This window comes from Anser anser, assembly GCF_964211835.1.
Source record: "Anser anser genome assembly, chromosome: 5".
Lineage (NCBI taxonomy): Eukaryota > Metazoa > Chordata > Aves > Anseriformes > Anatidae > Anser > Anser anser.
In genome coordinates, this window is record NC_139725.1 from 56,873,419 (window position 1) to 56,891,190 (window position 17,772).

General features: G+C 44.5%; 1 protein-coding gene and 2 long non-coding RNA genes across 3 annotated transcripts in view; 2 read left to right on the plus strand and 1 right to left on the minus strand.

Moving 5' to 3' along the window:
- ASPG (asparaginase) overlaps positions 1-2,099 on the plus strand; it is a 45,566-nt gene extending 43,467 nt beyond the window's left edge. Inside the window, exon 16 of the mRNA XM_083838005.1 lies at positions 1,644-2,099. The gene's annotated coding sequence lies outside the window, so the exon portion shown is untranslated. The remainder of the gene's footprint in view (positions 1-1,643) is intronic.
- LOC310900283 lies at positions 1,739-7,492 on the minus strand. The gene is made up of 2 exons (XR_014584968.1): positions 6,563-7,492; positions 1,739-4,969 (listed from the first exon to the last, which is right to left on the minus strand). It is a non-coding gene; the product is annotated as an uncharacterized lncRNA (long non-coding RNA).
- A 4,345-nt stretch (positions 7,493-11,837) lies between these two features.
- LOC310899787 lies at positions 11,838-16,819 on the plus strand. The gene is made up of 2 exons (XR_014584667.1): positions 11,838-14,990; positions 15,144-16,819. It is a non-coding gene; the product is annotated as an uncharacterized lncRNA (long non-coding RNA).
- Positions 16,820-17,772: the final 953 nt, after the last annotated feature.

Here is a 17,772-nt window from a genome sequence, read left to right on the forward strand (position 1 = left end):
GGGTCAGCATATACATGTATGAATGGGGATACATGTATGAAGAGGTATTTAAGCCCTAGCTCACTGTATGGCATCTGGGTTCAGCTGCTGTCCCTGCCCTAGTTTGTCGAATGGGACTAACGTTTATTCCTCTTTTGGCCTGAAACTATAAGTGATTTTTATGGTGCATTCTGCAGTATGGTTCTGAACTTGGTTGGGTATCCAAACACTATAATCAATCCATTGAGGGCAGTGATGTCTTGTTTTGTTGGCCTTTTGCAATAAATTGTTCCTCTGTCTTGTCAGCGTTAGAGAGGAAGTGCCTTTTCTTGGGCACTTTGCCAGGCCTGTCTTTTAGGGTGCCAGGCCTGTTTTTTAGGGCGCCATGCCCACAGCACAGGAGCGTCCCCTTCTCCAGCAGCGCTGTGGTGTGACCGCAGCCGGTCGGCTGCACAGCCTCCCACTCAGGAGGCAATGCTTGGCACCTACGGCATTTGCAAGGGTGCTCTCCCTCTAGCTTTTTCACTGAGCACCTTGTAGCAGCCCACCTTCTGGCTGGCGTAACGTAGCCAACCACCACCAGAAACATGGGACAGGTTCTTAATAGGCACAAGCAGCTGGGTTGCACGCACAGGGTGTAGAAGGCTTCCTTTCCACACAGAGCTCTGCCCAGGGCACGCTCCCTCCCTGAGCACAGGGCTGGGCAGTGCCGTGGCCTCTCTCTTACTCAGACGTTACATCTAGCTGCCTGCTTGTCTCCGGCTCCTGGTGAGAGTCTCTTTTGTGCTGCTAATGCACAAGGTGTGTTTCCCTAGCTGTGTGCGTATGACAGGGGTGTGAGTCTCGTGTTCAAAGCATCAGAGCTGACAAGTCTCTCCATAGTAAACTTGTCTGGGCGTTTGACCTTCTCCAGCGCTGTGCTGTAACTGGAGACATGTAAATCACTTGCCTTTCGTTTCTTAGCACTCCTTTCTGATGCTATGCATTGTTGATTTAGATATCTTTCCTCCAATATATTGGCAAGTCTAATACCAGTTTAAATATTGGGAGGAGATGATGTCCTTCATTTAATAAAATTAACACAAAGTTTAGTTAAAGGTTTGGCTGCAGGCATGGCTGCATTGCCTCTTCCCTGTCCCATTTGATCAAATATAAGTGAATTCATGTATATAGGTGGGAAGCTGCATGTGGAACAACTACATTTTTTTCCATCACTATATTGTGGTCTAAAGGAGATCATAGGATAGAATCAGGCATTTTTCCTTTCCTGTAAAGTTTTGAGGTGTTCTTTCTTTTACTCTGATATGGCAGGATTAGATATAATCACACTCTCAAGCTTTTAAATGGAAGCTTTCCAGCGTCCAGGATGAGGACACTAAAAATACCTTCACAATATGGGTTATGTTGCAGAGATTTCAGTTTTCGGTGAAATATGTCTGCAAAAGTCACTTTTCTTGTGCAGATGGGGAGTGAATGTGTTAAATCTTCAACACCTACTTGGATCACCTCAGTTCCTTTGGACTGAGCCACCAGTAGTGTAGGCAGTCTGAAGGAAGTCTTCAGTACCGCATGAGAACTTGTTTGACAGGCTACAAGGTAACCTCGTCCCAGGAAGGTTTTGGATACTGCCTAGTCTTACACATCCATTTTCTTTTTATCCATAGGCTGCAGAAGATGGTCACTCCTCTTCAGAGATACCAGCTTTGAACCAGAAATGTTGTTAAGCAGTTACGGGGAGAAAAAAAAAAAGTAAAGAAACAACGCTAGTGGCACACGGAGCTTACAGGGCTTAGACATATTATTTTTTTAGGAACATGTTAAGTTCTGATTTTATAAAAATGATTTTCTGCTTTACCATTTTATTTTTTTAAGAAAAATATAAACAATTGAGGCTGGAATGTATTGTCTTTACTGTGCAACTTCTGTTTTTAGACCTCTTGAATCTTCTTCACATCTTTGAATCATTGTTAAATCACTGTGGACAGTTAAATCGTACATTAAATCACTGTGGACAGTATTGCAGGCATAGCAAAAGGATATGATGTGGTGAATTCATACCAATAGAAAACAGTTCATTGTAGGTTTCTGTGTTTCAACTAATAAAAATCTCTGAGGAACAATGTTGGTTTCACTTTGTCTGATTTTTGCAATGGCTTGTATCACTTCAGTTGCAATTACAGCAATTTTGAGTGTCAGTGCAAACAATTGAATCAGTCATGGGCATCTGCCTGCAGTTGTGTACTAATCTTCACCAATGTGTCACTATAAAACCCCACTTACAATGAGTAGGAGGCAGATGCCATAAAGCATATTTGTGGGACTGTCTATGTGAATTGATTGTTTTGTTTCTAATAGCATCTTTCCCACATCCTGACCGGAATATAATCAAGATTGCTACATGCTGGACACTTAATTCTTTGGACTGTAAATGTGATCTCGGTGTTAAGAGACCCAAAGTTTAAAGTCACAGCACTTTCAGACGAAAGAAACAAAACCCAAAAAGCAGCATGTGTCTTTCCTCCTATGTCCGCCCTAGAATATGTAAACACAGAGAATACTCCAGGCAAATGCATATATTGGAGATGGCAACTTTTAATTTCACCTACAGCTTCTGCAGTAATCTATGTGGATTTTATATCTATTTCATCTGAAGGGAATCTTTGAAGTGCAGATAGTTTTTTCTTTTTCCTCTTTATACTGTTCAGCCTTCCCACAGCTATTCTTATCATGGAGAAAAGCCGCATGGACTACTTGCTGAGCTGGCTAGCATTAAAAGATTCCCAAGGTATGTTGCATATCAGATTCCCCTAAAACAGGGTAACTGTGCATGAAGTCTGAGAAAACATCATATGTGCCTTGTCTTAAAAAAAAAAAAAAAAAATTAATATTTTAATGTGAAAAGTAGTGCAGCTCTTCGCTATGGTCACAAATATTACAACTATGCTGTCTCATTATCAAGAAAAATTGATGTTACATAGCAATAAACATGCTCTAGATTGAATAAAACTAATACTGAATTAAGTAAATGAGATCTAAGATAAACTTCAAAAATCAGACTTCGAATTCAACATCTTTTTCATGCTTTATTTGTAAATGCATGAATAGAATGCATGTAACAAAATCGTGTTTGTAGAAATTTTTACAATCAGGAGAAAAAGCACGCACAGACTCTTCTTCCTACAGTATTTAGACTTAGTACCTTAAGTCTTGCCTAGTCAATAGCCTAAAGGTGATGCAGTGAAGTAGGAAATCCCTTGATAAATTTCTCTGTAAGTGACTAATTTGGGATTGGATTTTCAGATGCAATAATTTGTCTATATCAGCATTCACTCTTTATTTGTGTACCAAAACTGCAATATATACAGAAGCATCGGTATTGTCCTTATACCTTTCAATAAGGACTAATTTGATCTACAGAAAACTTTCTAAACAATAATGTTCCTACATTTCTAACATGCAACTGAAGTAGAAAACTTTTTTTTTTTTTTGTTAACAAAGGATGGTATTCCGATGTGAATTACTGAAATAATAGGTCTCAGCAGTAAAACTAAAGGAGAAGAAAGAAAACAGGCAACCATTGTCTTCATGCATATGAGCCAGGTAAGGACAGCATTTAGAAATGTGATCCAATAAGACTAAGAAGCTTGTAAAGTTAAAATGAAATGGCTTGGGTCATGTTTACAGTGAGAATAAAGCTTTATTAGATTCTTTCTGACAAATCTTTGCAAAAATATATGTCCCATTAATACATTATCTTCCTTAAGACAATATTCCTACAACTTTCTAGGAAATTTGCAATTTGCCCTATAAACAGACCAATACCTAAAAAATGTTTGAATGGCAAACACACGAATGCAAATTGATCATTTATCTGAGAAAGAACTGAATCTTTTATATGTACGTCAAAATTTAATTCAGGAACTGTAGTAGTAGCCCACAGTTTTTAAGAGAAACTGTGTATAGGGTGCTGTGATTTAAAAAGATGGCAACAATGCCCAGTCTGGGTCAGAAAATTCAGCTCTTGACTCTGTCAGGGGCAAACTTTCAAGATGCTGTGTTTGTCTTGTTTGTCTATTATACCCTTTGCTCTGTACAGTGAATTTAATAATCATAATTACACTCTGTGATAACTCCGAGTCTTGTGACGAATCTGTTTACTTATGGTAGCACTTTAGCTTTACATAGTTACTGGTCAAAAGCAAAATCTTAGTAAGGAATGAAAATCGTACCTATTTGTTCTACCTATTTGCTTCAGTTACTGTAAGCAGCTAAGTGTCTTTCATTATTTAAAGTATGCCAGGTATTCTAGGGGCAAATTTAGTGTTTCAGACTTCCTAATTTTTCTCCTTCAGGTCATCACTGAAAAGATCTAATGCACTCTTTTGTTTGTTTGTTTTTATCCAACAGTCTTCTGCTTGGAAAGGGTTTGTAGGTGAAGCAGCTGTACAGGGCCATTACTAATGCCAGCATGCCCATTCTGTTGCCAGGACCAGCTGCGGGGCCATTTCCTAACTTCTCTAACAACTTTAACTCCAGTCACCAGTGCTGTCCATATACCCTTTCATATCTACATCCCATCATAGTCCGATAGATCAAATACATACTGCCAGGATCATCTGCAGATCCATGCTTCATATTTTGCACACAGTACACACTGGAAGGGCATGGTAGAAGCCGGATAAAGTTAGTTTTGCAGTCTTTTGGCACAGAAGAGCGCATGGTATTTTTCGATATCATTCTTTAATACAACATAAAGGTGACATTTCCGTTTCTGTTAGAAAATGGCAGTGGCTGCTGTCCTTGTCCAAGCTGTCTAATAACACAAATGTTAGGGCTATAGCTTTCCTTGCTCTATAAAAGCACGGCAGGTGAAATGCCTTACCAGGGAAGTGCACAGGCTCCTGACCAAGCATGCTGGCGCGTTACTGTCAGTGAGGCTGCTGCTGTGTCCTGTTGAACAGCACAGGTGTGTGCACGATTTCAGCAGTGACTGTAGAACAGAAAAAAAAAGGAATAATCAGTAATCTGAGACTCATAGGTGCTGTTCAAATGTTGGATTTGTTTCTAGCACTGGATCTTTGAAGTTGCAGAGATGTTCTTGAAGTGAATGCTGGTGCTGGAACCTCTGCTGCCTCTCCTCCACGGAGGAGATGCTCTGAATGCCTCCTGTAAAAGTCAAACATGACATCAATTCTACAGCTTTCTTCACTGGAAAGACAACACCCAGCTTCCACTTTGTTTCTTTTTCCTAATGATCCAGCTAATGCTGCCAAGGGATAGGGACTACTTGCCCTATGTCAGCACTACTCTAACACTGTAAAAAATAGCTATTTGCACAATTAGTGTGTCCAAGTTCCTGTCTGATTTGAGTTACAACTTTCCTTTCCTGAATGCAACCGCTTTCTTTTCTACTGATGTCTGAAAACATTAAGTTTCTGTTTGGAGATTCTCTTATAAAACGCCTGTGATGGAAGGGTATTCTTAATTATTTGCAAAATCAGCATTTGCTTAGACTCTCATTGCACATTGTCTTGGTAAACTGTTAACATCTGTCAAGGCTGGCTGACCCACTGACAGATTGACTAGCTGTGTCTGATCAGTACTTGCTGAATTAAATCAGCTGTTCAGCAAGGCTTCAGTATCTGCCCATTCTTCTTCTCACATTCCTAAATAACTCCAGTTCTGCACATCTTAACTTGGAATTACTTTACAATTGCACACCCCAGTTGTCTCATACAACTGATTTTGGTGTTCAGCAGTGACAATGAAATCCCTTATCTGGAACTAAACCCCTTCAGCCTCCTTGGATCAGTTTATTTGCAGTCTTCTGAACAGTGTGGTCTGCTGGGATTCTTCCAAAAAGATTGTGACCTAGTCAGAAGATTCCCCCATTAAAAAATGAGTTCAACCAGTGAAGTGACTAATGAGAGAAATATATCCCTTGTGCACAGAAAACAGAGTGTACTTGGTTCCACTTATATGAAACATTAATGGACCTATGGCAAAATCTTACTCAGCTGTAGGTGTAATCCCCTTCTCCCGGTACCTATCCTGATCCCTGCATGGGACTTACCACAGCAGTGTAAGAAATGAAATGCTTTCAGTTTCCAGCATCGTAATTTGTTATATCACTCAGATAAGCCTGAAATAATTGTACGATGGGTGAAAACAAGAAATTATAAAGAACCAACCAAAGTACACAGCATCTGCCATCACAAGCATTTGTGATACGTTTGTCTCTTCCAAGTGGACTGTATCAGCAGTAAAATCGTCTTCTAGACTAGTAAAACTAGTCTTGCCATGATTCTTCAGCAATGTTTTATGACACCGTGGTGCCTGATTGCATAGTTGCAATGACATTTTCATTTTAGTGACTCTTTTAGGAAAGCTCCTAATGAAGAAGGCTTGTAAGATATTTAAAATACTCTACTGAACCATACAAATGAACCTGTGGGACTCAGATGTTGCCATCTTAGATAGTCCATGAGTCAGAATAAAATCTGGTACTACCAGATTTATTATTTGTGCAAAGTGTCTACTTGAAAATTACTTTAGAAACCTAATTATGCATACATTTGTTTACCTGTGATCAGCTGAATGGGAAGAGGCAGAAGCCTGCATCTCAACAAGTGCAGCTGAGACATGTATCCTGATTCACAGCAGCAAAATGCAATGCCTCGTGTAAACCGCACCAAACAGCTCTTCGTCATAGGGCTTGAGTTAGAAGAGTTGATACACATCTCACGGTCAAAGGATTTGGTCCTTGATGTCCAAATCTACGTTGACATCTGACCAAAATTGCTCCTGACATAAGAGGAGCGCATAACGAGCGGGGAGCACGACTCCTCGCAGGCTCGGTTGGTAAGGAGGAGGCAGTGCCCCTTTCCCCTCGCTCAGCCCTGCCAAGGCGCACTTGTTCAGACTCGCCGCCCGGCGCATATCTTACGCTCTCCCACTGGCGTTTTCGGCTCCACACCGGCACCTCCCTCCCACCCCGGGACGCTGCGCATCGGAGGGAGATGTCAGCCAAGCCCGTGGGAAGGTGCCAACCTGCGACGTCCTGCGGCTTGGCTCCGCGGCCTCCTCCACGCACAGGCGCGGCCAGGCTGCAGCAGCGCGGGACCCGACGTGGGGCACGTTGTGCAACGAGATGGGGGAAGGCCGAGAGAGCGTCCCCTGTCTCGCAGCAGCAATAAATATCGCGTCAAATAATCGTTCTCTCAAGCCATGGTATTCCTCAAGCCTTCACATCTTCTCGGATTCAGAACAGGAGCTGTATGTTCCCCTTGACAAGAAGAGTGATGCACGCTAGGCTTGCTAAGTAGCATACGCAGCACTTCTGAGCCTAACTTAGCCCCATTAATTACATGCTCATGTGCACAATAAATGTGCCACGGCCCCAGATCCCATTAGGCTCCTGTGTTTGGTGTCCAGCTGTCACAGACCCTGTTTTTAAGAGTTTACAAGTGAGATTAGATGAGATTCCATGCAGTAAAAGGTGATAAGAAAGGGAAGAAAGAGGCATGAGAATGACAAAAATGTTGGTTTATGTAGGCTGGTTCTTTCTACATCCCAATTGCAAATTATTCAACCTTCAATGACTAATTATTTTATATAAGAGGAATGAATTCTGGAAATTCAGAAGCTTATAGCCAAGAAAATAATCTCAGGGTAAAGCAAAAGGAATCTTAAAGGTAATCTGTTACTGAGAGATAAGGAGTTATCACAACCAGAACAGAGAGCTGGAAATAATCCTGTCATATGCAAGAAGCTGCTGCGCTGGGGAGATTCTCTGATGGCGATCCCTGTGCATGATTACGCTTGTGTTTTTTAGGGTGTGTGACTTCCTTCCCCGAGACACGCTGCTGTGGATCTTTGTGACCAGGGCACAGTAGAAGCGGGGTTTGGATGTATCGAGTTCCTTCCGTGGCACTTGGCATTTCCGATTCAGTTTTGGGCGACACGGTTCTCAGCACCTTTGAGGCAAGGCATCCAGCACAGATCTCTGCTGAATTCAGTAGAGCTCCAGGGCTTTGAGACCAAGATAACTGCCTGTTATCTTTGCTGACTGACAGAGTGCGATGTCAAATAAGGCAGATTATTTACTTGGCCCGCTTTGAGCTCTCTGCCCACAGCTATGTCACCATTTACCACTGTTTGGAAAGTTCCACATTCAAGGACATAAAACCAGAAGTATCAGATGTTGCTAAAAGTACCGTGTCACTTCAGTGCAAAGTCCCACTCTGACTCTTTATCTTCAATGGTTTGAAGCAGCAAATACTTAGGAAATCCCAATAGATGGTCAAATTATTAGTAATGATTTCCTTTCTCATGGCTTCATGGTACAGATCACGTAATTCTGCTAACTCTGAAAAATTATCTGCTTGGTGAACAGGAATAATAAAGCTGGAACAAGGTTTTAGATGGTTACTACAATTAACCATTACAAAACAATTAAAGCACATTTGGTGCTCAGCAGCTGAACCTAATTGCTTGGCTGAAATTTCCTGAAAAAGTTAGTGTTTCAAGTATCATCTTCCAGGGTCTAACCTGAAACTTAATGGTAGAATGAGGTGAGTTGAAACCTGGTTGAATGGCTAGGTCAGAGGGTGTGACCAGTGGTACAGGGTCTCGTTGGAGGCCAGTAACTAGAGGCGTACCCCAGTGGCCTGTACTGGATCCAGTTCTGTCTAACATCTCTGTTAATGGTCTGGACGATGGGGCAGAGCATACTTTCAGCAAGTTTGCAGACAACACAACGCTGGGAAGAGTGGTCAGTGCACCAGAGGTTCGTGCTGCCTTCCAGAGGGACCTGGAGAGGCTGGAGAAATGGGCTGGCAGGAGCCTTGTGATGTTCAGCGAGGAGAAGCGTTAGTCCTGTACCTGGGTGGAACAACCCAACACATGAATATATGCTGTGGGCCACCCAGCTGGACAGCAGCTCTGCAGAAAAGGACCTGGGGGTCCTGGTGGACACCACGTTGAAGATGAGGCAGCAATGTGCCCTTGCTGCAAGAAGGCTGATGGTATCCTAGACTACACTACTGCCTGCAGGTCAACTGAGGTGATCCTTCCCCTTTATTCAGCACTGGTGATGCAATACCTGGAACAATGTGTCCAGTTTCAGGATCCCCAGTACAAGAGACATGAAGCTACTACAGAAAGTCCAGCAAAGGGCCACTGAAGATGATGAAGGGACTGGAGTGTCTCTCCTATAAGGAAAGGCTGAGAGAGCTGGGACTATTCAGCCTGGAGAAGACAAGGTTCTGGGGGATCTTATCCATGCCTATAAATACCTGCAGGGAGGGTGCAAAGAAGCTGGAGGCAGGCTCTTTTTGGTGGTGCCCAGTGCCAGGACAAGAGGCACGGGGCACAAACTGAAACACAGGGGGCTCTGTCTGAACATCAGGAGCTGTGCAGGTGATGGAGCACTGGCACAGGCTGCCCAGAGAGGTTGTGCAGTCTCCCTCCTTGGAGATCAGAAGCCCTCTGGGTGTGCTCCTGGGCAGCCTGCTCTGGGTGGCCCTGCTTGAGCAGGGGTTGGGCCAGGTGGCCTCCAGAGGGCTCTGCCAACCTCAGCCATTCTGTGACTCTGTGAAAGACGGCTGGCACTTCTTGAAAGCCCAGTCCTTTTATAGTTTATATAGTAAGGCATCTGGAAAGTATGGCATTCAAAATTACTGGCCATATAAAAATCATTCACTGGCTATTTAATTTGTATTTTTAACTTCAAATACATAAAAATCGCAAAGAAAACACACCAAACCCAAACCAAACCAACCAAAGAACACCGACTAACAAGAAAACACACCAAACCCAAGCCAAACCAACCAAAGAACACCGACTAACAACAACAACGACAATAATAGTAATAATAATAATAAAAACAGGAAAAATGAGAATTGATTGTGAGGAGAGAGAGGAAAAAAAACAACTGTAACCATGAGACCAAACTTTCCTGAAGTTTGGTAAAACGTGCTGTAGAGATTGTTAATCCAGGGTTTATTTCAAAAGAGAACTCAGTGGATTCCATTTCTCCAACACACACCTTTGACTGTCATCTTAACGGCTAGGTAAGTTGTGAAAGCACTGCTATGGCCCCAGAGCTTCCAGTGGAAAGTCACAGCAAAATATAACGTACAGCAGGACTGCAAAAGTAGCCCCTCATAGTTTGCAACCTGCTTCTCCTCATGTTTTTAGAGCTCCTACTGATAGAGTTGGAGCTTGTCCTCAATATCAGTCTCTTGATGCAGAGGCTGACTAATCTCTCAAGACACATCCACTTGACAGCTCACGCACCATCCCTGCAGCACAGGGATTGTCTTTCACCCTTTTTTTGTTGTTTTTGTTTCATTGTTTTATATCTGCTGATGCACAGGTACCCCCTCATCAAGCCTGCAAGTGTGCCATGCTCTGATTTCTCCTTATTCCAGACTGGTTATTAAAAGAATTGAAATGTTTAACAATACAATCAAAAATTTGAGGTAAGAAATTGAGAATTTCTACTGTTATTTACTGCTAGCTACTGTGCTATTGTATACAGACAAAGCTTGAGTTGAAAAATTCTCCATAAGAAGGAAAATGTACCTTAATTTTTACGTGGTGATTTACACAGTTAACTGCTGGAATGAACAAGATGTTAAATCAGAGCAAGGAGAATGGTGACGTGCAGTGTTAAGACACCAAACTGATATGTAACCTCAGCAGTGCCCACGAATGATGACCTGTTTAGATAGAGCACGTGAGCTAAAAACGCATCTCCTGCTAAACTGATAATTTTGTGATTAATCAACATTTTGTTCATAGAACGGTGGCATTTTCCAATAAAATGTGAATTCTTAGCTTCACATTAAGCTGTTAGCCATATTTTAATTTCTAGCATGTCTTTATCAATTTAAGTACTGAATGGCAACCCACCCCGGTCTTTCTGAAAGCTCTTGGTTGGAAAAAACATCCCACCCCATCTTGCTTCTCTTTAAATCACTTATTTGGGAAATAATCTGAAAATACTTCCTATTTATGAGGAAGTGTTAGGCTCTCTCTGAAGGCATTTATTACTGCAAAACAAGTTACCATTAAGCTCTTATTATGCTTACATGTGACACGCAGTGGGCTGCTATATTGACAAATGAGTTTGAACCAAGTAAAGTAAACAAGAAGTTGCCCCATCAGTGCTTACTATGAACATATGGAATGCTGATTTCCCAGGGTGGAAGAAAATCTACTTGCCCGTTTTTTTGTTCTGTTTACCAAGAATACAACAGGTATTTTGCAGCACGTCGGACTCCAAGTCTTTGCTTAAGAAACTTCCAACCTAATTTTAGGCAAACAACAATGAGCAAGAATAGCAAGTCAGTAGGGAACTGTTGAGGAAAGGGAAAAACAATAGTAAGCTCAGAGCACAAGCTTAGCCTGCATGCTGGATTTATTCTAAGTTTAGAATTGTCAGATAAAACATGTTGTAGTACAAGGAGTAGCACTTTGTGTTGTCCCACACCCTCCATGATACTACCTGCAGAATACAGTATGGGCAGGAAAGTCCTGGGACCTTTTGCCAAGGAGCATGGGGATACTGATGGAAAATAACGATAGCGTCTTTCAGCCATTTTTCACAATGTCACTTTTTCAAAATAGAAGTGCCTTTAAATTTAATATTTCTCTCACTGCCAGAGCCTTCCACATTCTGCCATGCAAACAGCACATCCCTTAAGTCCTCCAGTAAGTTACATCTATGTCTTTGCAGACAATAGACGGTCCATTGCAAACCAAGAACATAGCCAATGTACTTGTATATATGCAGCTGAAAAAAAAGGAATAAAAATGATACTTAGTTTAACCATCAGTGGAAATACAGGCTAATTACTGTTCCTTCTAATACGATTGATTTTTTACCTCTGTAGAATTTCAGAACCAATTCTGTTATTTTAATTATTTGATCACCTTTCAGACCTTCACAGAGGAAGAACAATACATGGCTTATCCCTTGTATAGAGCTATCCGTCTGTTTCTAATGTTAGGCATCTCTACTCTTCTACCTTTTAAAGCCTTCAGACCATTCTATGTGACTCTGCCTAGCTTAGACAGAGAACTGGATGTTAGCTTTGTTACTTTTATAATCAGGTATATACAGGTGAGAAACAGAACTTATTGAATAATTACATAAATAAATTAAAAGTATATTTGCCCCCTGCTGTCTAACACGTAAGTTACTAAAAAAGTACATTTTTCCTACTAGTGATCTAAGGGACTGTATATATTTGATTGGTGGACTCTTTTAAGCCAGTAAAGTTCATCCTAGCCACCCCTCATGCACCCCTTACCAAGCACAAGAGACCTGTACAGTTTTATTATTGTATTCTTCCCTGAAAAAAAAAAACAACAAACACACAGACAACCTTAAACATTCAGTCAACAAAACCAACACTTATTAAAAAAATACAAATCAGAAGATTACTCATCCTGCCTAAACCCCATACAAGTTCTGGTGCCTCATTTCCTGGGGCTGCCCCAGGCAATTCCCCACTTAAGGCTCAAGAGCCCTTCCTCAGGGGCTATCAGCCGTGTGTGTCTGAACCTGGACCAGACCCGCAGTGGGGTCACCGGGTAGTATTGTATCTCCCCAGCACAGTAGTGGGTTCTGACTGGTTTGTCTGGAAAGGGTTTTTGCACCCAGGTAGTATGGACAGCAGGTTATTAGCAGAGTGGTATTATAGAGCTGTGGGTGTGGATGGGTGTTTGTCAGGGGTAGGTGAGAGTTGGTAGTATAGTTAGCAAGGAATTATATATAGAATATAGCTAGTATGATCATGCTGTGCATGTGTACATCACCGGTAGGAGAAGGAGACCTAGGACACAGCCATAAAACAAGTGACTCTTCTTACAGAGAGTAAAGAGCAGCCTTGCTTCCCCCAGACTTCCACTGCTGTCAAGGGCAGATGTCTCCTTTGCATTAACTCACAAATAGTGCGCCCTTCTCTATCTGAGGCAGGTGAAAATACTTTGGGGAGAATGAGAAGGTCCAGAAAAACTGTAAAAATTGGTCTCTCTGGAAAGAAAAAATAAGCACAAACCTAACTTCTGGGTTTGAGTCTGAGGGAGCACAGAAGAAGCGCAGGAGCCGGTTTTACCAAAGTGGACTGAAATGCCTCCAGCCTAGATCTCAGGAGCTTCCTCGGCATGAGGTTTGCATAGGTTCCTAGAGCAACCTGTCTGCTCCTGCTCCTGGTGGGAGCGCACGTTCACATGAGCCGTGCTGGAATCCCCTGGTGCTCCGCAATGCCTGTCCTTATGAGCATTTCCTCCGGGATTGGCTTGAGTTGTCTATATATTTTTAAAGGGCCAAAGATCATAGGATCTGGAGCGCCAAAATTCATACACAGCACTTACACAGTTCTCTAAGCATGCAAAGCACTATATAAACATAAGTGAAGCCTCATAAGATGAGGCAGGTAAGCATTATCTCTCCTCCTTAAGGTGTGGTGAAGTGACTTGGCGGAGGCCATGGATTGAGTCACTGGCAGAGCAGGGTTTGCCATCCACATCTGCTCTAAATCGTGTCTCCTGGACTGGCTGGCAGCGTGCCACCAGGCAGCGCGAGCAGCCCCAACAACATCCCTGCAGCCGCCACGGGGGCACAGCTGCCAGGGTGCCTTGAGCCCCGTCCTGAGGTGTCAGAGGGGGAAGGCTTTCCTGCTCACCCCACACCACGGTGAGCCTTGGTGTGCCATGTCTCAGTCCTGTTCTCTAGACAAAGAGACTAAAAGCGAGAGGGATTAACCGAAGACGCTTAAATTCAGAGAAAATGACTCCCAGCATCACGGCTAAGGGCCTGACGAGGAGCAAGTGGCCTGATTTTTGGAAGGTCAGAGCATCTTCTCCTGCTGGCTGCCCAACAGCTCTGTAAATCGGGCCAACCTTCACGTTTCTCAGCCCTGGTTAGGCGCCTGCCTTCCTGGAGCCGAGTGGTGCGATCCACATGGCGGTGGAAGCGCTCAGCCACAGAAAGCGAGCTGTGAGAGGTGAGCTCCCCAGTGGGCCGCCCTCCGACGCCTCACCTGGGGAAAAAGCAGTGGGGCTGAGGGGGACGGGGCAAAGGCAGCCTCCTCCCTCGGCACATGGCACCTCACGCCATTTCTGAGCAAAAACAACACGCTGGGGAACGAAAGGGAGGCGGCGGGGCTTTCTAAAATTATCATTTGCGGGCAGCCCCCCACCGCCAGGACACATTTGCCGAGGGGGAAGGACCGCAGCCCCCCGGCAGCACGCCAGCCCTCGCCGCCTCACGCCTGAGGCCAGGTGGGAAGAGGCGACGCCACGATGGCGAACGGGAAACGCGGCCCAACGCCGGCGTTCGCCGTGCCTCAATGAAATCCCCTGGAGAACACGACAGGCCGGTTTAGGGCTTTTTTTATTATTTATTTATTTATTTATTTTTTTTATTGAGGCTGGCAGCCAGGCGAAGGGAGCCGGGAGGGCGCCGAGGGATCTCTCCTGTCAGGAGGGCGCTGGGTGGAGTCTGCTGCTCCCCTCCCGGAGCCACCTCCAGCTTCGGCGAAACCTGTCGGGCGGTTTCCCCCACGGTGACAGGGCGGAGGGGCGGGAGGCAACGCGCCGCCTCGGAACAGGTTCGGCCTTTCCTTACCTGCTGACGTTGGGCCGCCCCAGATGATCGCTGGAAACAAGAAAAAAAAAAAAAAAAAAAGAAACCAGCCTGTCAGTGAGAAGGCAAGCCTGGAAAAACTGGTCGTGTGAGGGGCGAGGGCTGCATTCCTGGCCGCCGCGGCAGGGGACGGCTCATGCACCGCGAGGTGCCCGCGCGGGTATAAAAGGGCCCCGCACGCCCAGCCGCGGCACTGGGCCGGGGGAGCGGCCGGCAGCCAGCCCCGAGCTGGGGCTTCCCCCTGAGGAGAGTGGCTTGTTTTTGCCCCTTTTTCAACTTTTTGTAATTTTTTTTTATTTATTTATTTGAAAGCTCGCTGTCTCCCGGCGCGGTCGCGGGACGTTGGCTGCGTGTAAGTGGCGGGGCTGGGTGAGGGGAGGGAGGGAGCGAGAGCGGGCGGGCGGGCGGGGGGCGGCGGCCGAGCCGCGGTGCGACGGGACGGGGCTCGGTGGGTCGGGGGCTTCCCCCCAGCCCCTCTTCCCCGTGTGTTTTGTCTCGCCCCCAGGTCCGCCGTGCCGAGAGGAAGAGCCAAGCCCGGGCCTGGAGAGCGAGGGGGAAAGCGCGTCCCCACCGCCCCCCCCTCCCCGCGGCTCCTCAGCCTCCTTGGTGCAGTGGTTCTTAACAGTTCAACAGTTCTCTATCATAATTGTGAAATGTTTAGGACCACTTGACCAGCGAGGCCCGGGCATCGGGCCGGCAGCGGCGGACGAGACCTTGCAGCGCCGGGGGCCGGCGGCAGAGAGGGGCCGGGCGCTGCGGGACCCCCGGGGGCCCGGAGCCCCCACGCGGAGCCGGGGGATGGAGGAGTCCTGCTGCCGCAACGTGTGCCGGCCGCCCTCCTGAAGGCAGGCTGCTGCGCTTGGTGTATAACCATTTATTCTCTTCTTTCTTCTCTTTTAATTATTTTTCTCCGTCGATCCAGATGCACACAGATTAAAACAAGTCGGGTTGGCTTTGCTGACCGCCAGGGCTGCACCTCAGAGGCTTACCAGCGGTAATATCTGTAACCTGTGATGGCACTTTTTTTTTTTTTGGTGAGTGCACTCTTAACTAAGAGCAGCATACAACTCGCACTGTGGTGGTTTGTGCTGTATTTTCCATGTATGTGCTTACTGCCGGCAGTGAAAGGATTATCCAAACCTTCACCAGAACAACGTTAGAGGGTTTCTGGTTTTAAGACTGTTGCGTTGATGGTCTGATCGAAAGGTCTGTGGACTTAATGGAGCTTGACAGACCTTATTTAAACTCTGGGTCTTTTAAAATAGAGTTGAAGAACTCGGTTTTTAAAAAGAAGGGGGAAAAGATATCTGGAAGGAGTGATTCTGTCAACAACTTATTTTTCTTTTAAAAGGATAGTTTAGTAAATGAGAAGTTCCTCCTACTTTTTGCTCGTTCTTCTCACTGTGCCCTGAGAGCCAAATGGAACTAGAAATGTGCTTTTTTTTTTTAATCTTATATTTAAATAAAATGCTCAAGAGACTAATTCATAAAATAGAATTTTACTGCTTTAAATTTGACCAAGGAAAGTCGGTGAGCCTGCCTGTGTGAATCTCTTAAACTAACACTATATGTACATAGTCTTGCCATCACTTCTGTAGTATTGTGTTTGCTTCAAAAATATGCTGCCTGTCAGGAATAGAAGGTGCAGGAGTATAACTGCGGATGATTCTGGTCCCACTGAAGTCAAGAAGAGTTCTGGTGTTGCCTGCAGTTGAGCTGTGATCTTCAGAAGAAGAGCTTCCAAGAGAGGCTGGAAATATTTGAAAAGTAGGCAAGCCTGATATGTAAAAATGCTTCTCAGGGACAGCTTAGAAGAGGCATGATTTTTTTTTTTAACCTACTGCTGTAACTCAGAACAAGTTAGGCAAGGTTAATTACAGTGTAATAGGGTTTAATTTAGCTGGGAATGAGGGTATGGTGGCTGCTAGCAGTGTTTCTCAAACTGTGAGGCTGGCCTCCTTAGGCAAGCTTACACAAGCCCAAGGCAAATGGAAAAACACATTTTTTGTCTGGGACTTGGCAAAGGTAGAACCCCCACATCTATTAATGATGATTCCTCATTTGCCAAGGCAAAAATTGAAATGTTCTCCCAAGGAAAAGATTAACGACCTGTCCCACTTAAGGGTCGGATGATTCAATACCATTCTGTCTCAGTTCTAATATATGGCACTCATTATCACAGTCTCTGAGCACCTCCCAAATATTTAAAAAGAAATAACACTAGTGTTCTGTACACACAGTTCTCATTAACTTCAGTGGGTGTTGTGAATGTTTAAACACAGCAAAGCAGAGCCCTGAAGAGTTGAAAATAGCCTTGCAAAACATGCTGTGGGTTAGATCCACAGCTGGCTTGAATCGGCACAACCCTGTTAACTTGAGTGGAGTTGTGCTGATTTACGAGGGCTGGGGCTCGACCCGGTGCTTTTCTGCCCTGTCCCACCTCCAGCTGATAAGCCTGATCCTCCCATCTGGCTGTATCTGAATGGCTTGCTGCCTTCAGTGGGAACACAAGCTGTACAAAATAGGGTTTCCTGTTTCCAGGGAATCCTCATTGCTCTTCTTAGTACGGCTCAAGATGATGTCAGAGGTGGCTTTTTTTTCCTGTATCTGGGTTCAGTGTGCCCTGAAAAAGTTGGAAAGAAATCTCTGTGATATGGGTAAGAAAAGAGTTTTGTTTTCCAAAGATAATCTCAGTAACTCTGGAAGAACAAACCTGTTGGGGAAGTTCTGCATACATGAAGAATGGAGCTTAATGTTCGTGCACGGAGTTGTCTGTGCTGAGACAAGCCAATACTGATTGCTTATAGAAACCCATGTTTCATTATAATCCTTGAGTGAAATCAGGGAGCATCGCAGCATTTCTAGAATGTCTATTTTCTGTGTGCTTTATTTTGTGACATTTTAAAGGTATGGAATCAGGTTGACTTCTAACCATTGTTTTTCCTCTCTCAGACTGGGTGAACTCCCGATGACAGGCTTGTAGTTTTCATAAGCTGGCAGTAAGCCATGTCAATGAACAAACAAACAAACAAAAATCCCCAACAAATATGCAGTGAAAACCTCTGGGCAAACAGCCCTTCCTTGTGATATTGTCTAAGCTAAGCGAAAGCCTGAGGGTATGAAGGGAGGAGACT